General features: G+C 40.4%; 1 protein-coding gene across 4 annotated transcripts in view; it reads right to left on the bottom strand.

Annotated features, from left to right (window-relative positions):
- Positions 1 to 22,700, bottom strand: part of pde4ba (phosphodiesterase 4B, cAMP-specific a) — a 547,072-nt gene that overhangs the window by 179,467 nt on the left and 344,905 nt on the right. The window lies entirely within an intron of this gene.

Below are 22,700 nucleotides of genomic sequence, written 5' to 3'. Positions count from 1 at the left end.
CTCCCCTTTCCCCACTTCAGTGGCACTGTCTGTTCTTTCCAATCTGGCAGTTAGACACGCCATTGTTCTGCCATTCTTACATTCTGATCACTTAATCTGCATTATCAACATCCTTTCTCCCCCAGCACTCCAACTCCCCCAATCCCACTGCAGCATAAATGCTGTCCCCTCCACACTTCACATCAGCTTTGATGAAAAGTCATCTAGACTTGAAACATTAGCTTGCTCTCTCCCCATGGATGCTGCCTGACTCGCTGTGATCTCCAGCATTTTTTGGTTTCATTACTGATTCCCTCAGCTTGTTAGCAATGGTGGAGTGTGGTGTATGCCAGACCATGAGTTTACAGATTGTGGTTCAGTGCAATTCTGCTCCTGCTGATGGTGTACAGCATTCTTGGATGCCTAGTTTTAAATTGCTAGATCTGTTCGAAATATATTCGATTTAGCATAGTATTAATGCCACACAACACAATGAAGGAAAGCCTGGATGTAAAGATGGCTTTGTCTCCATAAATGTTCTATAGTGGTTACTTCTGTCAAGACTGTTGCAGCCAGATGCATCTGCAACTGGTAGATTGGTGAGGTCCAGGTCAAGTTGTTTTTCCTCTTGTTGGTTCCAGCACCACCTTTTGCAGACCCAGTGAAGCAGCTATGGCTTTAGGCTTGACTAGCATGCACAGTCAGTATTGGCACTAATGAGGCATACCTGGCGAGGGACACTGAAGTCTCCCCACCCAGAGTACACTCTTTGCCACCTCGCCACTTCACTGCTTCTTCCAATTGCTGTTCAGGATGCAGAAGCTTAGGTCCATCAGCTTCGGGGGAGCCAGGATAGGGAGTAGGCAGCAATCAAGCAGCAGGTTTCCTTGCCCTTGTTTCACCTGATGCCATGAGACTTCAAAGAGTTCAGAGCTGATGTTGAGGACACCCAGGTCAATCCTTTCTGACTGTATACAATGTGCCACTCCCGTATTTGGTCTATCCTTTTGGTGGGACAGGTTATACCCAAGACATTTGATGGCAGCATTCACGAAATTGTCTCTAAAGTGTGATTCTATGAGTATGGCCGAGAGGGACAAGTCTCCTGATTTTGACACAAGCCTCCAGATGTTACTTCAGAGGACTTTGCAGCATTGACAAGGCTGAGTGCACTGTTTCATTTCCAGCACCGAGATCAACTCTGGGTGGTCCATTCAGTTTAATTTATTTTAGCTTTTCCACTAGCAGTTTGACACAACAGCTAGATCATTTCAGAGTCAACCACTTTGCTGTGGATGTGCAGTCACATGTAAGCCAAATAGTTAAGGATACACAGTTTCTTCCCTGAAGAACATTAACAAATTAGACGGATTTATTTTTTAAACAACAATTGACAAAAGACTTTATCTTTCGGTTACAAAAACAGAAGTTGATGGAAGCTTAGCAGGTTTGGCAGCATCTGTGAAGAAAAACTCAGAGTTAACGTTGTGGGTCCAGTGACCCTTCCTCAGAACTGATGGTAGCTAGGAAAACATCAGTTTATATGCAGAAAAAGGGAGGGGGATGTGGTTGGAGTAAACAATAGGATAGAGCGCCAAGAGAGAAAAGAGCAGTTGGATAGACAAATGAGTTGCCTGAAATCCAAATTTTAGTTCTGAGGAAGGGTCACTGGACCCAAAACGTTAACTCTGATTTTTTCTTCACGGATGCTGCCAGACCTGTTGAACTTCCACCAACTCCTGTTTTTGTTTCTGATTTACAGCATCCGCAGTTCTTTTGGTTTTTATTCATCTCTTAGTTAGTTGAATTTAAATTCCACCAGCTGGCATGGTGAGGTTTGAACCTGTGCTCCCAAAGCATTAGCCTGGGTTTCCGGATTGCTCATCTAGTGACATTTCAACTAGGTCACTACCTCTCCCTGTGGGTTGAGATTGTAGGCCTGAATCACTTAGCTATACGTGATCGTGAAATAAAATTCTGGAATCATTAGTTAAAATGTGTCTTTACCATATTGTCAGTTGTGGCTCAAAGATATCATGCTAGCCTCTGAATCTATGATTGTTGACAAGTCTGACTTCAGAGTCCTGAGCACAATCTAAATTGTCACTCAATGCAATACTAATGGGGTACTATCTTTCAGATAAAGAGGTCTTACTTTCGTTCATGGAGTTATTTTGAAAAGGAGTAAGGGAGCTCTCCTTGGTGGTCTGGACATTATTTATCCATCATTCAACATTCAAAGAAAATATTGTATTCTCATTACTTCAGTGCTATTTCTGGAACCTTGTTGAATGCAGATAGGCTACTTTATTTCATAAATTTCAACAATAACTAGACTTTCAAAATGTGTCATTGCTTTTAAAATATTTCAGCAAGTTCTGAGATTGTGAAATATGGTAATTCTGCCTTTCTGCCAACATGTTAAAAGCATGCCTAAAAACACTATAAGTGTTAACCTTTTACATTATTGAGCAATAACATCAGTTACACAGATACATTCCAGACAGAGAATCTATTTGCTTCAACACCTTCATTCACGTAGCTGCACGGAGGCAGAATGGAATTCTTCCTTTCTATTATAAATTGGGTGTGACTTTAAATGTCAGATCCCAGAACAGGCTTCAGAAGCTCCTTCACTATAAGACATGTACTGCAATAATAAATTCCATCAGTGTCATAGCCTTTAAGTAGCCTGTAATTGGCTATTATGTGAAGACAAACATGACAGCTATATAATGTCATTAAGTTTTCATGTTCTGAAACAAAAATATATTAATTTTGTTCATTACTTGGTACAGTAAAGCAAGATTTCAGTTTCTTTTAAAGAAACTCACTTCATTATTGTCTAATGGAGCATTAAATCTACAGAAGCATCAAATATTTTGATCATAGTTACTCTATTAATGTAATTGAATAAGTCAAAAACATTTGTGACATGGGTGTATCAGATAACCCAACTGCAGGTGGAGTTTATATAAAGCCGTCAGGCAGATTAAGTCATTCCCAGGAGACAAAAAGTCTGAAAACATGTGACAATATGCCATATGACTCAGAGGAATCAGCAATTGTTTGGTAAATAGCAATCAAAAATCAAAATCAAAGAACATGAAATAAAAAGGAAGACCGATTATGTTTAGGAAAATATAAGATGAAGAAAAACTAAGAAAGTTGGGTTTGTTTCCTTTGAAAAATAAAATTCATTAAGATTACTGATTGAAGTTTTCAAGATTGTAAAGAGGAATGATGAGGTTGATCCACAAACAATAGTCATATACAAGGAAGGTACAGACGTTACAAGACAATAGAAAGCTAGATTAAGAAAGAAAGGTATAGATGGCACTTATGCAATTTTCTGATTTCACTGGCCCACTGTTATGATTATCAGCAATTCAGAATTCATTGTGCACTATTTTATAACTGTATGAACCAGTGGTCAGAAAACTGTGCATCATGCTTACAGGATTTTTGATACGTGTTCCTGATCATCCAAAGCAAAATCAGAATATTAGCAAACAAAGTATTGAGAAATGTAAACAAAGAAATTACTGGAAAAACTCAGCAGGTCTGGCAGCATCTGTGGAGAGAAATCAGAGTCAATGTTTTGGGTCGAGTGACCCTTCCTCAGTGCTGAGCTGAGGAAGGGGCACTTGACACAACATTAATTCTGATTTCTCTCCACAGATGCTGTCAGACCTGCTGAGCTTTGAGCAATTTCTGTTTTTGTCTCGACTTACAGCATCCGCAGTTCTTTTGGTTTTTATTGAGAAATGTATATAAATTCAAATGATAACGCAAGTCCCACTTGTCCCACTCATCACGCTGCATCTGCGTACTGGTCCATGGCTAGGGAACTCATTCTGGTTATTTTTAGTGCCTGCCTGTTTCTGATTCTGCTCACCTGAAAATATAGACTTCTCTGAATTATGCAGAATTCTGTCCCCTCAGTAATGACATAATGTTCCCTGGCCATTGAAATACTGTCTCAAATGCTGTCTGGAACAAATTTGATGTATAGAAGTTGACAGACGTTGTGACTGGTGCTGATAGAGTAGCTGACATTTTGAACGAAATATGCAATTTTCTCTGCAGCAGCTTGCACATCATCTTCACTGCATCCTCTGGAAGAAAATACCCTCTAGTGCAATGCGCTGTGGTGATGTCGAGGCATTGTAGTCTGCACCTTCTAAGTAAAGTGGGTGAAAGCAAGAATTGCCGATGTAGGTGTGTGTTTATTTGCTCTTTATATATTACTCTTCAACTTAATCTTATATGGAGACCTAGTGTAGCTGAATGGCAACATGCATGTTAGGTGGCTGTGACTGTACTGTCAGGATAGTTAGCATATCAGATTCTCCTCAGCCATTAGAGAAAGTTTGTTGCGTATGTTTAAACAGCATTAGAACATGAATACTAACGATACGGACATTCAGTAGCTATACAAGATTCTGCCCACGTTTGCTGAAAGAGAAATTATTTCTAAAAGTGGAGGATTCAAAAGCAATGGTGTTAAGCCACAGGGAAAAAAAAAAGTGCATTGATTTTCTTAGACCGGACAGTAAAAATTTGAAACTCTTCCCCTCAAAATGATTTTGATTCTGGACCTGTTATATCTTTCAAGAATAAGAGATTTTTCAATTAGCAAAACAAAATGGAGAAGAAACTGTAAAAGTTTAGGTGTAAATCAACCACAATTTAATTGAGCAGGGCCCAGGGAGTGGCATATTGGTATTTCCTGTGTTTCTATTCAAGGACCAGATTGTCTCTGCTCAGCTCTGCTGTAAATGACCATCAAGTGTGGAAAGTATTGGGCAAGGCTATGGTTAAGTACCTCACATTTATGCAACACCCTACCATACATGTCACTCATGTTAACCTGATCATCCCCACCTGTCAACTGTGTTTCATAATAACAATCAATTTCTCCCCATTGAGATGGAAAGTAGTCAATTTGAATTAAGCTCTCACTCTAAGCGTAGGACTAAATGTTTTTAGTACCAAACAGTTTAATTAGATAAGAACTGAAGGCTGTAGGAACCAATTTTGTCTCCTATTTATCCTGTTGAAAATATAAACATCACTTTGTTTTTGCCCTTTATGAATTGCAAACTTGATCAAAATTGAACAAAATACTTATCTTAATCCTATTCTGCTGTAACAATTCTGAAGCTGTAAAAATTCAACATTTCTATGAAGTGAGGGAGGAAATTGATTCAGTCAAATTTGGATTTCAAAAACAGAAGTTGCTGGAAAAGCTCAGCAGGTCTGGCAGCATCTGTGAAGAAAAAGCCAGAGTTAACGTTTCGGGTCCGGTGACCCTTCCTCAGAACTAAAATTTGGATTTCAGGCTGTCATCCATTTTCCTTCTACTGACACAAGTGAAGTTTTTTTAACCATACCTATAAGCTCATGTAATTAAGGTCAAGTAATAACTTTATTCATTTTGCACATTTGCTCTTGTGATTTTTCTAGGTTTTGTAGATTATGTGTGCCCAGGATCACACAAGTGGGATGGGCATTAGGCAGATGAATTGGAGGCAGAGCTACCAGCCCTCAGGAACAAAAACTTTTTAAAGCTAAAAATTTTTGGGACTAGTCTCGGTGCTATGCAATCAAATGAATAAGTCTGTTGATGAGAAATTGGTCCCCAAGGCTCATTAACTTAACTTATGCTAGTCACAGCTTCATAGCCAGTTCTCCTGAGAGAATACATTCATGGCAAGCACTTATATTGTTGATAGAGCTCCTTGAGTCCTGAAATACCAAGTAGAAGAAATTGCACTTCATTTGGCCAGGTCATGCAATTTGCTGGCATGGAATGCTTCATTATCCATATATTTATCCTCAAATTATTGCATCAGTAAACAGTTTCACTCTTGGTGTATGATGGAGGAATGGTCATGGACGAAGCAGTTGGGTATTCTTTAGGCAAGCATTTTTCCCCGAGAAACACCTAAAGCAATGAACACTAACTGTAACCATTAGCTTCTGATAACCACAACCAAAGAAACTGACAGATTGGCAATCCTTAAAGTAGAAGAATTGCTGGTGCTATACTCAACAGGACCCAAAACAGGCTCAGGGATTACGATGCAGGATTACCCCAGGCTTGTTGCTTCTGATGTAGGCAACATGCAAACTTAAAAGCCAAACACAGTAACCTTCAAAGCCACTGGCAAATTGGTGTTTTCCTGCTGTTGAAATTGTGACTGCAGCAGATGACAGTTTTTATTGAGAATATTCGCACTGAAGTACAGATACCTTTCATACATTATTAAACTCAGTGAGGAACACAAAAATTTCTCCCTGACCATCCTGGGTAGAGATGGTCTCTTGCCAAGAATCCTCTTCCCAAAATGGCAATACACATGTCATTCAGCATCTAATGCTGATTTGACATCACAATCTGCCCATTCTGTTTACTTTTGGTGGGCACTACCTGCACATTAATACCCTCCTATTGAAATGGTGTCTGGCACATGCCACCAGCAAAAAAGAGACATGGCTAAATTTCATCTTTTTCCTCAACTCCTGACCGACTGCAACAAGATGTGTCTTAAAGAAATGTTTTAACTTGAGCGCTGTGACTTTTGAGAACTGGCAAAACAGGCTTTCTTGAAGGTTTAAATTAAAGTGAGTAAATATTTCTTCAATATTCAAAATTTAAATACAATAACACCCACTCTCATCCACACAAGATCTACACAAAAATGGTTATAAAGGTAGCATGCACTTAGATTACTTAAAAGAATTTTTAAATTGTCACTTATTTTCAGATCTCAAGATAATAATTCTAATGTTGCAGGCCTGAAGAATTCTCTCTTGGTTCACCAATGATAATGGAGATGGGGAGTTTTTGGCTTTTCTAGTTGACATTGTGGTTGAGATCCTGCGGTGAATACATAAATCTGCAGACAAAGCAAGTTACCCACAGACGGAGAAGGTAGTCTGAGTTTCCAGGAATAATTCTTCCTAATGCTGGATGTCATGACTTCCCTGTGTGATTTTTTAATCAAAGTGATTTCCCTGGAGTATAATTGTGAGTCAATAGTATATTTCCTATCATTGTGTGGTCACAGTATCAATGTCTCCATTGTTCACACATTCAGGACTGAATGTCAGCCAATTGCATCTTCTTCTGATAAAGTGGTTTTCTTCACATGCTTTTTTGTGGGTAATTCAACATGCAGACACAAAAATTGAGTATTATATCTCAGTTTCTGTAAAAGTATGCAGTAGTTACTTTGACTCCACAAGTGATTTGTTATGTTCTGATGTCTCTTCAATGAAATGTCCCCAAAAGATTGTTTACATTTTAATGACTTCCCAGAGATGTGCCAAGACATGAGTCAGTTCCTGTCTGCACAGAAAATACAAACAAAATGGTCACCTAGCCCAACTGTACCCCCCAGGGAATCCATCTTGTCAAATTCTCCAAACTGCCTTTTATAAAGTAAAAATGCTCAATTTCTTCATGCTCAAACCAAAGTTGCGAATGCATCCTACAGATGCTACTTTGGAATGCTGAAAGCCATGTGTTTAAGGAGCCAAAATTCACAGCTATCACTTTAGGTACAATAGATGAGAGTTTGTTAAGGGTCAATAGAGGTAAAGACGAAGAAAGCTCAGGATCTATTCACAATCTTCCAATACTTCTTTAGAAATGGCGACAGTGCCAATGAACAGTGATCAGTTTTGTAACTTTGTGGGTCATTGCAGACGGCTCAGCTACTTTGTAAAGGACATTGTCCAAGATCACTCTCCTCAGGATAACTCAAATGTTGTAGATATATGCAAAGCCCTGTAAAGGACTCAGCCAGCCAATACTCTGATAGACACACATGTAGACAGTTCTGGCATACCCTTTTACATTTCTCATTTTCTTACCTAGACTGACTGTTCCCAGCACCCTCCACCACAGCCAGGACAAAGGTCCTTTCTACTTCACTTCATTGTGCCTCCAAACTCACTCAACACTACACTCCCCAAACCTCCCCCAACATAACAGCCTCCCCACCTCATCCATGCTGGACTTGAATCGATCTTCTGCTCCACTCCCTTGTGCCAGCGTTCACCAAGGATGACTACTGACCCCAGACACTGCTGCACTAGCGTCAACCAGAGCAACCCACCTTTAAACAAATGTGAATCCCATGCCACAAGACACTCAGATGCTGCTAAGTTTATTGTGAGATTGCAAACATATTACAAGTAGGAAAATCACCACAGAACAGTGCAAGGCCCAACCGATCACAAACACACCAATCTTTACATTTCAGCCTGCCACCAGAAAAGCAAAATTTCAGCTCTGACCTATTCAAGTCACCCTGCTTGTCGCACCCTCTCAGGCACAATAAAAACACCCCTTTAAACTTCTCCATAGCCTCATGGGCTGGCATGCCAAATGACAATTCACCCCAATCTCCTGGTAAAATTGGGATAAGTTGAGCAGCTAGGCAGTATCGTGTTACTCATGGCATGTTACAGTCTCTCCACATCACTCAACCTGCCTGCAAACCTGCCACCAGCTCATTGTGCCCAAATCTGAGTCCACACTTTAGGAAGGAGATGAACATCTTCAAGAAGAGTAGAACAGATTTACCATAATGGTAACTGTGATCAGAGTCTTTAGTTACATGGAGAGATTATTGAAGTTTGAATTGTGTTCCTACAGCAGAAGTAAGGCAATGGGTGATTTAGTTACATATTTAAAATCATGAAGGTTTTCACAGATTAAATATGGATAAACTGTCTCCAGTGGCAGAAGGATCAGTAACCAGTGTTATGGTTAACTGGTAACAACTTGCATGCATATCACACCATTAACATAGTCAAACACTCAAGGCACATTGAATGAAGAAAATGAAATAAAATTTGATACTGAGCCATTTGATATTAGGTAGAAAAGCATAGGCTAGGTCAAAAAGAAAAGTTCTAAAGTGTGTCTGAAAGTAGGCAAAGATTCAAGGAACTAATTCCAGAGCTTGTTATTTTGACAGCTTTATTCATGACCATTTGAAGGGCTGAAATTAAAATCAGGGATACATGTCGTGGCCAGGACTAGAGAAACACAGACGTTTTGTACAGTTATATATCTGGAGGAAATTACCAAGACAGGAGCGGTGAGGCCATGCACAGATTTGAAAATGTATGAGAATTTTGAAATTGAAGAACCAGAGGCAAATTGAGAAGACTTTTGTACAGTGATGATCTAGAATGCACTGCCAGAAGGAGTTGTGGAAAGGATTAACTTTCAAAAGGCGATTAGAGAAATAGTTAAAAGGTGGAAATACTGCAAGGCTATGGGGGAAAGGCAGGGGAATGAAACTAATGTGTTGCTCTTTCAAAAGAGTAGGCCCAGCCCAAATGGACAGAATGAGTGCATTTTATGCTGAATAATTGTATGTTTCTGCAACCTCCTTTATTTTCTCAATCAATGGATAGTTTTCCATTTGCCCCCAAACACTCAAAATGTATGGACAATTTTGTTACTGTTCTTGCTGAAAATTAATCACAACATGTCGTTATTTCCTTTATGGAAGGAAGCTGAAGCCAAAAAAAGCATAATTGAAGATGCAGATGGTCTTACACCTTGAGTCTAGCATATGGTAATGATCTACAAACCCAAAAATCCTAAGAATATGCACTTCAGTTTTGATTTGTCAGAACAAAACAATTGAGCTTGAACAACATGGTCCTTCAATCATGAGTGAAGTTACCATATTGATATGAATAGACTATGAAAAGCCAGATCTATAAATTATAGGCTCAATCTTGTCAAGACCTCATGTGTCTCACCTGCCAGCTGGAGAATTGGTGAGAGATTGGCGGCGCCTCTTTTGGGCAGAGCTACCAATTCACAAGCCGGTCAGGCAGTGACAATGAAGGCCAGCAATTAAGGGGGAGATTTCCCTTTGATTTAAGACATCACAGTAAAAGTCTCAGGACTAAGAGCAGCTGGGCAATCAGTGGCTGGCAGCTCTTGTGCTCAACAGTGCCACTGGGGAGATGTTAGCAGCAGGAGAAATAATCATCAAAGTTCCAGAATTACAAACCGACCCAAGGTACAAGTAAGTAATGTGGAAGTTGGGGCGGGTGATCCTTGGAATGTTTGCAGGGTAAGGCTGACAGGGAGACAGGTGTCAGGAGGTGGTCAGCAGCAAGGGCAGGGGGCTAGCACTTTGCTGTGCTCCCTTGCCCCGCCATTGTCCCACACCCCCGCCCCATTCATTCCTATAATGTAGGGCCTCAATCAGGAAGTGACTGGATATGATCAAGATAAGCCCGCACCCCCGTCCCTAATCCATCTGCAGGTGATCGGTTGGTCACATAGAACTGGCTGCCATCCATGCCATTTGGCAACAAACCTGCTGGGTTTATTCCTGTGGAGGTAGATCCTTAAGTACTCATTAATTGGCTTAATTTTGACACAGGCATTAAGGCCACAACGTGCAGGACAGGTTCAAGCTTGCCAAATGACATGATTGTCTGATCTCCAAGTGTACCAAGAGGAGAATATTCTACACAGAGCATTAGCAGAGTCTGACAGGAATAACCAAATTTGTTGCTTTGAGGCAGTACAAAGAAATTACATTTTGGTGATCCTTCAGTAGTAGAAATATTTCAGCACATCATCCAACCAGGGCATTTTGATTGTAAACTGTCATATCTTAATATATAAATTCAATCAAACAAGTAATGAAATAAAAACAAAGAAATGCTGAAAATATTTAGGTTAGGCAACATTATGGAAAGAAGCAGAATTAATGTTTCAGGTACAGATTGCTTTTTAATCACATAAGAAATACAGAACTGTGACAGGTTTTGAGCTGGTGGAAGGGAATAGGAGGTAAAATAACCCAAGAAGGAAGGTCTGTGACAGCACGGATGCCAAGAGACATTAAATTACAAAAGATTCCATAGTATTGTAAAGAAACAAATGGAATCATAATTAGCTTTATTGTCACACATACTCAAATGAGTGCAGTGAAAAGGTTACAAATCTCCACTTAAAGCGCCATCTTAGGTACAAAGGTACCTATGTACAGATTCTTAAGTACAAGTTCTTAGGGGAAAAATAATCAGGGAAAAAAAGAAATTTAAAAAAGATGCATCTAGATGAAGCGTGATTGCTATGTAGCTACTGAACTGATAGAAACAGAAGGGAGAAAGAAAGAAATTCAATAAGACTGGCCTAGCCAAAGAAAACCACATTGATCAAGTTGTAGGAAGAGGTTATAATCTAAAGTTGTTGAGTTCAATGTTGAACCTAGAGGTGTAATGATAAGGCTCTATTCCACAACCTTGTGCCCATCTTCAATCAACACTATAGCAGGCCATGGCCAGAAGGAATGTGAGCAAGATGGTGAACTAAAATGACAAGTGACAGAACACTTCAGGTCACGCTGCAGAATGACTTAGCCATTCCCTAAACAGTCACCAAATTTGGAAGAAGTACAAGTGATTAGTGTTTCAATTAGTCAGGTTTGGGTCTTTGGGTAGTGAGAAGGAAGGAGTTAAAAGGACAGGTGTTGCATCTCTGGCACTTGTAAGAAAAAGAAATATTGGAGGAAAAGGAGGAATAGTTAGATGTAACAAAGGAGTAGATAATGGTATTGTGAGTGGATCACAGTGTTATGGAGGGAAAAGTCCCTTTGTAATGCTGAAAGAGAAGGCAGGGAGGATTAGTTTTGAGGAAGCATTTCCCTGGAGATAGCAAAAATGTACTCAACAGATCATCCTCCAACGGAGTTTGGTGCGATGGAAAGTGAGGCCATGGGGTCCACAGTTCTGGGCCAGGAGAAAGTTTAACAGCAGAAGTGCATGGTAGAAGGCCATGCTAACCATGTTGATTGGGAAACCTTGCTTAAGGAAAAGAGAGGATGCACCAGACACACAAATGTGTGTCACACTGACTCAAGAGATGCAGGGGAGACAGGTATAGAGACCATCCAGGAAGTAGGATATGGGGAAGTGTAGTCAAGATAGCTGTGGGAGTCCATGAATATTTGTTAATAGCCTATCATCAGAAATAGAGGCATAGAAGTTCGGGAGGTAACAGAAGAGCCAAAGATGAACCTAATGAAGATCAGAGTTTTCAACGTACTGCAAAAATCAGTGAGGAAGGGAATGTGTAGTAATGGAGCAAGGTGTATTCCATTAGGGATGAGCAATTAATGCTGGCCAAGCTAGCGACACCTATATTGCGTCAGTGAATAAATAAAAACATCCCTTCAACTCTGCTTACTTTCTCCAAATAAAGGTATTGCTGTGGATGCCATCTCTAATAGGCAAACATAGCTAGAACCCATTTGGCATCCACAGCAATACCTTTATTTGGAGAAAGTAAGCAGAGTTGAAGGGATGTTTTTATTTATTCACTGACGCAATATAGGCTAGCTGGGCCAGCATTAATTGCTCATCCATAATTACCATTGAGAAGCTGTCTTCTCAAACCACCATAATCCATTTCATATAGCTACACCCACAATGATATTAGGGAGGGTGCTTCAGGATTTTGATCCAGGGACACTGAAGGCACAGCAATATGTTTCCAAGTCTGAACAGTGGCTGACTTGGAGGGGATCTTGCAGGCAGTGGTCGCAAGCATTGGCTGCTCTTGTCCTAGATGCAAGTGGTCGTTGGTTTGAAATATACTCTCTCGGGAGCCTTGACGCATTTCTGCAGTGCATTTTGTAGATGGTATACACTGTTGCTACTGAGCATCAGTGGTGGAGGGATTGAATGTTTGTGGATGTAGTACCAAATCAATTATTCCGCTTCGTACTTGGTGTCTTCAGGGTGGAAGTAAGATCAGCTGAGTGGAGGAAGATGTGGTGGATGGGACTGGTCAATTATCAATTGTTGTAAAAACATTTGGTTCATTAACGTCTTTTAGGGAAGAAAATCTGCCCTCTTTACCTGCTCTAGCTTACATGTGACTCCAGACTGTCAGCAACATTTGTGGTTGACTCTTAAATGCCCTCTGAAATAACCTAGAAAGCCACTTGGTTCAAGAGTAATTATGGATTGTCGGTGAATAGTGGTCTTGCCAGCAATACAGCAATATCCACATTGATTTTTTTTTAAAACAATGAGTTCATTGGGCATGAACAAGCTGGATCAACCAGACTAATCTTACTCATGGATTTGAAGAAGGGATTGAGGGTTTGAGGTTGGAGGCTGTAGAGAAAAGATCTCTAGAGATGAAGAGGTTCTGGATGCAATAATTTCATGTTGAGTACTGGGCTTATGGCCCAGAAAGAGGGAGGAAGAAGTGTTAGAGAGCTGGTGTACGACCTCCATTAGATAGAGGTCAGCATACCAAACAACAGCAGCACCACATTTGTCATCAGGCTTCATTATTACTTTAGGATTGAAATTGAGAGAACAGAGTTCTACAAGTTCATTAGGAGAGAAGTTGGAATGCGTGAGCATAACAGAGGAATTGAGTGGACCGATGTCATGCCCACAATTCTCAACAGAATGTTCTAGACAGGCTAAGAAGCCAATGGCAAAAAACAAAGTGCCAGAGAAACTCAGAAGGTCTGGCAGCATCTGTGGAATGAGACTGGCTTGGAAGAAAACTTGCAAGTGGTGTTCTTCTTATTACATGGGATTTGGAAGATGCTGTCTAAGAAGCCACAGCATTTCTGCAGCACACCACGTAGTTGGAACCACTGCCAAGAATGAGGTGGTGGAGGAAGTGTTTGGAAGTTTGTGGATGCGGTGTCAATCAGGTGGGCTGCGTTGTCCAGGATGATGTCAAGCTTAGAGTGTTGTTGCAGCTGAATTCATTCAGACAAATGGGAGCATTTCATTGTACTCTGACTCATGTCTTGTTGATGGTGAACTCACTTTGGGGAGTCAAAGGCAAGTCACATGCTGCAGGATTCCTAGCCTTTGACTTGTTCTTGTAGACAGAGTTCCAGTTCAGTTTCTCATCAATGAGACTCAGCAGGTTGCTGGTCGTGGGGAATTCAGCAATGCTAATGCCATTGAATATCAATGGGAGATGATCAAATTCTCCCTTGTTGAAGTTGACCATTGCTTGGCACTGGTGTAGATCTCTCCACAGATGCAGACTGACCTGCTGAGTTTCTCTAACTCTTTCAGTTTTCATTTCAGATCTCCAGAATCCACAGTCTTTGCTTTTGTAAAAGATCAAAGAGTTGGTCCAGGTGAAGAGAGTACTGGGGACAGCAGAAATGGTCCATCAAGCCGGAGGAAGATTACTGGCCAAAGAAGTGGGCATGGACACACAAATGATTCGAAAAAGAAGTTCAGCACCATGCCAAGCTCAAAGCATTGCACTGGAGACATAAAGCTAGGATACTGGGGCCTCTGATGGTGATCTGTTCTTTCAGAGTGTTCACGGATTACAAGAAATGTAGGCATAAGGCATACATGGCAACATGGCAAGGAAGACAAAAGTGACTTGGCTCAGTGTTCATAAGGCAGATAATCTCCTCAGTGCATTCACAGTAATTCATTAGGCTACAGTCTCTAATGATACACCCAAGAACTCCAAGGCATAGTCACTTAATTTTCACATTTGAAAGCAAGTTAACCACACCTGGAGAACCAGTAAGAACTGATATTTTCAAGTGGGAAGACACGCATGACTTACTCCAATCAAGTAATTGTTATTTAGTCTATTATGATCCCAGCTGATGTTATTACTGGACAAGTCAGACTCAAGTCTGGCTTGATGGATCATATTTTGTTCTGTATTGATTTTAACAGGGTGGATATTTCACTGAAACATAAGCAAATAAAGTTGCAGATATAATTTTAACAATAAAACTAAAGTCTATTCAGCAAAAAAATGAAGATTGAATAGTTTAACCTATACTATTTACACATAATGCCTTTAATGATTTTGTAACAGTAGAAATACAATCCCATTAATCCCAAACCATTGACAATACCCAAAAAAGTATCTACAGTATTCATACCAGAGAAAAATGTCTTTTGATAACACCTCTATAAGAGCTTAAGTTAACAGTGACTTCATGACCCACTGCAGAAAATCTCAACCTTTTCCTGGAGCGTTCATACAGCTGTATTTAAATGCACTGAGCTTCAAATGACTTATACATTGATAATATCTAAACAGCTTTGGTCTGGGACCATTAAAGCCGTTATTCTATGACAGCTAAACTAACTTATCTTCTCCAAATTCTCAGAAACACAGCTTTATACATCCATCTTCATCTATAATCTTCTGCAGTATTGCCCCAGTCTGAAATCCAAAAAACATTCTCCTTAAACTCTCAAAATTCCAGAATGTTCTGACAGAAACTTTGATGTACCACTGTTTACCACATTTGGTCATAAACTCTTCCACAGCACACAAAAACTATTGATTCTGAAAGCTAAAATCCTCCGCTATTTTAAAAAGTCACCTTGGCTACAGAAATACCTACACATTTGTAATTAAATATTTTATACGCAAAAGAAGTTACTAATTCAAAAGTCAAAAATCCAAACCTAAATGATATTAAAATAACCTCACAGTTTACATCATCAAATATTACAGCAACAACTTTTTTTTGATACCGACAAAGTTAATGCCAGTTCATTGTGCGTAAGAGTTATTCCTGCACAAAAAATGATTTTGGTGCAGTTAGTTCCATCATTTAAGCCAGGTGTTCATGCAAGACAGCAAGACTGCAGCTAGATTAATTATTTAAACCATAGACTAAGCCTTCTAAGATCTAGCACTGGCAATTGAAAGTAAATTCTTACAACTATTACCCTGGATCTAAGAATCCTGCTGAGTATGTGTCATGGCAAGCTGATAAGCTTGCTACAATAAGACTCAGAGGAAGCTTAAGAATTAATGAAATTCAGAAGGTCAAAATTCTATTCCCAAGAGATTTGCTCTAGCTGATGTTGAGCAAGATGCACAAAAGGATCAAGCAAATCTTTCATAATAGTGTTAAGGAACAGTAATTATTCACTACATATGAAATATTATTTAACATTTCATGCTCCATCTTTAAAAGACAGTTATTTGTTAACAACAATATATGCTGTCAGTGTATCTTAAAAGGGACAACATTAAAGGGAGAACTGGGAATCCCCCGGGATGCAAAGACCAAAGGGAAGTTTGCATAACTAATATTAACAAAGGACCTTTCTCTCAAATTCTGAATGTTTACAAGGACAAATGCAAAGATTTCACCCTGGATTGTAGGTTGACATTCCAATGTGCTTCCTTACCCATTGCACCTTTCAAAATATGCACATATTTACATTCAGATTACTTCTTCAAACCTGATTTGCTCAAAGACTATGCAGCTTGATCAGTTAGCACACACTTCACTACTGGAAACTAGGTTTAAATTCAACCAGTCCAATGAGAAATAAACTTTACTGTTTAAAGGTTGCAGAAAAATTCTGGCATGTGAAACCTTCATACATTTTACGTGATGTACATTTTCACCTAATAAAGTTGCTATCAGATTTAATTTTACATGATATCTCAATCTCTCTAGCATTCATTAATGTTACATTAAATTGAAAATTTTGCTGTGTGAGAGCGGGATGAAGAGGATCAAAAACAGAAATTGCTGGATCAACTCAGCAAGTCTAGCAGCATCTGTGTAGAGAAAACAGAGTTAATATTTTGGACTTCAGAACTGAATAAATGTCACTAGACTCGAAACGTAGACTCTTCATTCTCTTCACAGATGCTGCTAGATATTTGAGGTGGGAGCAACAAGACAGCCCAAACAACAAAAAGAAGATACCTACACTTGGAGGTATCTTATAAAGGGCTGGTCAGTGCTTTCGTCAGTTAAAATGGCTATAGCTGCATGGTTATGATCAAAGACTGGTTCTTTTCTATGTTACAGCCACAGGCCACAAATGTGGCCCAGTGGCCATTATAGGTCAGCAGGGAAACTTTGTATTTCCATTGCTTGCGACCAACCATCCACCCCTTCAATTCCTGAGCCCATCACTCTGGACTTAGCCCAGGCCAAGTCAGGCTACCACCACTGTCAACTGAAGACTTCAGTTGGTGTGAGAAAGGGGCCTTAGTAGACACATGTCATCATTAATTTCTGAATTTGCTGACTGCTGCGAAAGCAGCAGGCAGCCAATCTGACCCTCAGACATTTTCAATAAAGTGGATGAGGATTAGAATGAAGTTGTGGAATGGGTATAGAAGCTGGTTGTACAAAATTTAATAATTTTAAACCTTTCTCCAGCTCAATTACAAGTTTCACTCCATCTTCACAACTCTAACCAAATCGTATTCCACACGTTGATCACTCTGTATGAAGGATTCCCTGGAATCAGTCTTAAAGTTCATTTTTAAAAAAAATTTTGAATCTATTATTAGTTAGAATCATAGAGTCATAGAGATATACAGCACGGAAACAGACTCTTCAGTCCAACTCATCCATGCCAACCAGATATCCTTTATAAATCTAATCTCATTTGCCAGTGTTTGGCCCATATCTCTCCATTCATGTACCCATCCAAATGCCTTTTAAATGTTGTAATTGTACCCAACTCCACCACTTCCTCTGGCAGCTCATTCCATACATCCACCACCCTCTGCATGAAAAAGTTGCCCCTTAGGTCCCTTTTATATCTTTCCCCTCTCACCTTAAACCTATGCCCTCTAGTTTTGGGCTCCCCCACCCCAGGGAAAAGACATTGCTTATTTATCTGATCCGGCATGGACTGGTTGGATCAAAGGATCTGTTTCCATGCTTTAGGACTCTGTGTCAGTCTTGTAGGTGATAGGGTCTTCAATTCTAGCTATTTTCATTTTATATAGAAAGAACTCCCAACAGATGGTTGAAGATACATGTGAAAAGAACAGAAGAGAACAGAAAATGACACGAAATCCCTCTCACACTGCTAACTGGAAGCCCGTTCTTGTCTGCCATTTAGTACTTACACACCTCAAGGCCCAGATTATTAAAACAAATAATGTGGAGGTGCCGGTATTGGACTGAGATGGATAAAGTCAGAAATCACATAACATCAGGTTATAGTCCAATAGGTTTATTTGAAATCACAGACTTTCGGAGAGCTGCTCCTTCGTCAGGTGAAGCTTGTGATTTCAAATAAACCTGTTGGACTATAACCTGGTATTGTGTGATTTCTGATTAAAACAAATGAGAGAGCGACATGAGCTAGCAGTTACAGAATTATACCAGTTGATGGCAGGCTCCAACAGTTTTATTGACTAATATTTTGTATGCATGTCTGGTCATTTTGGAAACATGAAACATTGACTCTGAACCACACGATTTGGCAACAATTGCTTTAAAACAGTGATGTTTGTGGGAAGTTTCACAGAGGTAGAATATGCATTTGTAGGAACTGGCAAAGTGGAGGTAGTGATTACCTCTGAGCATTATCTCTGGGGAAAATGGTCATTGCATACTGCCTGGATCAACATGTGAATGCAGATTGATAATGTTATTGTAAACAGAGCTGGAAGCACTCAGCTACAAGAACCAAAGTAAGTTATTTTGGTTTTGCAGATAATAGGAGACACTACTTTTCACCATTATCTTTGCTCTTCTAATTAGCCCAGAGTTTCATGATGTTCACTATATGGAACTTTGTTACTACATTTTAATTTTACAGTAGACTTCATAGCATGCATTGCATGACAAATTTTATTAGGCACATGCACACACAGTTAACAAAGTGATACACACTGGTGTTGACATTAATATAATTTTGAAAATATTAAGAACATTACATTGAAACCTGAATTTTTTTCAAATTGAGCTTCATCACACACTTGAAACTTTTCTTCCCCCCTCTGGATAAGGATCAAGCCTAGCAATACTTTGCTGCAAGACCTCTACTCTTTTCATGTCTCCCTTTGTTTTGTGACTAGATCAGAGGACAGTAATCCAGGCATGTCTCAGCAAAGCACTCCATATTCTATTGTCATAGCTATACACACATCAACATCCAGTTAGCTTTCTTAATTTCTGCTCTGCATTTGTTGGACATTTAACCAGTACTATCTAGAAGGACAAGGGCAACAGAAACATGGAAACACCACCATCTACAAGCTCTCCTCCAAGTAGCTCACCATCCCAATGCAGGAAGTTCTTTGCTGCCTGACCTGAACACACAACATTAATATTTTGCTTTTAGTAAGTGACTAATAATATTATTTGATTTACTACATACAACCCAAAAGGAGATCAACCACTTGTTTTTTCCAAAAATGTGGTATATTTTTCCTGCTAACTTTTTTGATAATAATTTCTGTGCACCCAAATATGAAAAGAAGTACCTAACATAAACCAGGACAGTCTGTATCTGTACTCTTGTCCTAATAGAGGTATTTCATTGACACCAATGGCAGGAATGAGAAATTACAGTGCAGCAAGCTTAGACAGAAAGTTTCATGATAAATGAGGACTAAGAATTTACGATGGAAATATATAAGTCTTGTATTCTGTTCTGATTTATCAATCTTTTACTCCAAGGGGATGGCATGACAAGCTCATAGTGCTCTCACAGGCCCAACTATTAAACCTCGGGTGTTTCAAATCCTGGTCCTTAATTGTGAAATGTTAGTTAGTTTTCTGCACAGAATTGGTAAAAAGCAGCTACCAACCAGCATTCAAGCAGCTAGCCACCACTAGCTACACTAAGGGAGGCCTCCAAGACAGCCTGCAAGTTGCAGAGAGAGAGTTTCAGAGGCTCTTGTAAAGGTTAAATGGTTGCTTCCTTATGCAGACAGTAGTATATTTCTGTTCCACTTGGCCCCACCAAGTAAACATTTCAGCTTGCAACTTCAGACCTCTTGGTCCTCCCAACAGCTCCTGGCCTGTTTCAACATGTGAGGAGAGTTATCAGACAGTTTCACAGCAGAAGGGCAGCCCCAGTGAGGCTGGATAACACCTTTACCAGCAGGAAGGGCTCAATCAAAAAGGCTTGGAATGTAGCTTCAAGTTTCACATTGCACAATATACTTTTGGGCCTGCAGCTGTGCTTACATTACCAGATAGATTTTTGGCTGCACCCAAGGTACACAATTATAGTCAGTTGTATCCCTTTATCACAAAATACACTACATCTGTAGAAACCTATTTCCTAGAGCATATTTATCCTGCACTTGAACAGCAAATAATGATTACCAAGACAGAAAGCCATTTCACCCAAGGAAATTATACCATTCAAAGAAAATATTAAATGTTTAAAGCTCATGTGTGTATCATTCTGAACATGAAAAACCTAACATTTAACTTAGATTCTCAAAGCAGATTGGAAAATAGCTGGTGTAACACTATTATTCCACAAGTAGGATGGCAAAAAGCAAAGTACAGAATGAATTTTCCCATTTGCAGTTGAAATATGGTGATGATTAGGTCCTTCCTGACCTGGGATGTATTTTCTCATGCAATCTTCCACTTTTCACCTCATTAATTATGCAGCTGAGATGTTGAGTGATTTTTCTTGGCTTACATGCTCTGGTGCTATATTTAAAGTCCACCCGCACACCATGAACAATCTGTCAAACACCGTGCTCAACACAGAGAATGTTGCAGAGGGAAAACAAGTTAGCTCCCCACTTCTGGGCTGGAACCTGGACTTGCTGGTGGAAGGGATGTTGGAGAAGAGGCCAATGTTTCTTCCTGCTGACTGCCAATGAGATCATGCCACCAAACCTAGCTAGCCTGGACTTATAATACTGACCCATGCTGTAGTTTAAGTCAGAAGGGACACTCAGCAGTGTCAAGAAAAAGCCTTTGATCTTCCACAGTTTGCAAGGGCAAGTGTTACCATGTTCTCTTGCTACTTTACGCTCATAGAGCCAGCACTCACTAATTCTGCCACTGCGCACACATCTCATTGAGAGGCTTATGGACAACAACCTTCAGCATTGCATGCATCATATCCATTCAATAGCTCTCATTCACATCACCCTCCCAAATTTCTAGCCCTTCATGCCTTCTGTACTACCAATGCACTCATTGCGATACCTCACCCCATCTCATGCTCATGCATCCACTTCCACCATACTCAATCCTTCTCTATCTCACTGCAGGTAGAAGTGCCTCACAACTGGGCTGAGAAATCCAACACCAGTTGGAGATATTGGGCATCAGTCACCTCACTCCTTATGAGGAGAAAACTCTGAATTTGGCCAAAGAGCCAGGCATGCATTTGATGTTGGGAAGACCCACCAATGGCCAACCAACCCTGCAAATTTCATTGTTTTGAGAGAGCAGCACAGTACAAAGAGCATTAACTCATTTGTAACCTGTGGGAGCAATTATCCTTCTTCTCCAACTAATTTCCACTCACCTCTTATGCAGGCACAATCAGCAACGAGCAAACAGCCACAAAAAGGCCAGTGACTCTCAGCTTTACCTCCGTCTCTGAGGAGGAAGCCAGAAAGGTCTCAAACGTTGCACCAGCAAGGCATTCACTGCACCCTCCACTAGCAGAGAGACTTTCACCTCAGCAGGTATTCTATTTAGATTAGACTTTGATGCACATTCTGGTGAGTATATCACTGATGCATCAGCAGGGGCATAAGTGCTCTAATTACACCTGCCAGCTTCTCAATATCAAAGCTTTTTTTAAACTCCACCCCAAAGAAAAATCTTTAATTTATCCTGCCAACTTAGCACAGGAGTTACCCTGAACTGTTTGAATGCCCTCTACAAGAGCTGCCACTCCTCTCCCATTCACTACTGAGGCCGTACTGTAAACCTGTAATTGTCCCCATCATTGACCATTCCCTTAGAGACCCAGTATAATGAAACCAAATCTCCAGACTGGAGTTGCCTATATTCCCCAAGACTCCATGGACTGCCCCCTGACCAAAATTCCATTGATGATCATGGTTATCACCCTGAAATGACTTTGTGGGACATCCCCAACTGATATCATAGAATACTATACAATATCATAGAATCCCTACAGTGTGGAAACAGGCCATTCAGCCCAACAAGTCCACACCACCCCTCCGAAGAGCATCCCACCCAGATCCATCCCCGTAGCCCTACACTTCCCATAGATAATCCACCTAACCTATACATCCCTGAACACTGTGGACAACTTAGCATGGCCAATCCACCTAACCCGCACATCTTTGGACTGTGGGAGGAAACCGGAGCAAACCCATGCAGACACAGAAAGAATGCACAAACTCCACACAGACGGTTGCCTGAGGGTGGAATCGAACCCAGGTCCCTGGCGCTGTGAGGCAGCAATGCTAACCACTGAGCCACCGTGCCGCCCTAACTAATCATGGCCCAGGCCCTGGACTGATATCTCAATAGCACCCTATTTAACCTACTTCTAATTCGCGGACTGTTTTCACTTGACCTGCATAGGACTGACTATCATCCATGGTCCAGGCTGCATGCACATGGATCCCTAGGCTCTTTAGGACCAAGTAAGTGTGTGACTGACAATGGCAGACCTCCTGAACCGGGATAGGATGAGCTCCTTGACCAACAGTGGCAATACTCCTGACTAATTGCAATCCACTTTCATCCTACTAAAGACTGGTCCCCTCAATTTTTCCATATCACCATTTGTTTGAAGCACATGCAGTGTTTCTTTTTCTTGTAAGCTGTTGGCACATGCTGCAATTGAGTCTTTGATGTAGCATGATGCCTTGCAGGGACATGTCCACCCCATCTGACTGATAGATTGACTGTTCAGTGATCTCCACCAACGTAAGCTTCCTGCCTCACCCACTGCACTAAAAA

The sequence above is a fragment of the Rhincodon typus genome, chromosome 10, assembly GCF_021869965.1.
Source record: "Rhincodon typus isolate 14 chromosome 10, sRhiTyp1.1, whole genome shotgun sequence".
NCBI classification, from domain to species: domain Eukaryota; kingdom Metazoa; phylum Chordata; class Chondrichthyes; order Orectolobiformes; family Rhincodontidae; genus Rhincodon; species Rhincodon typus.
The sequence above is the reverse complement of the archived record's forward strand: the minus strand, read 5'-3'. Positions and strand labels throughout refer to the sequence as shown.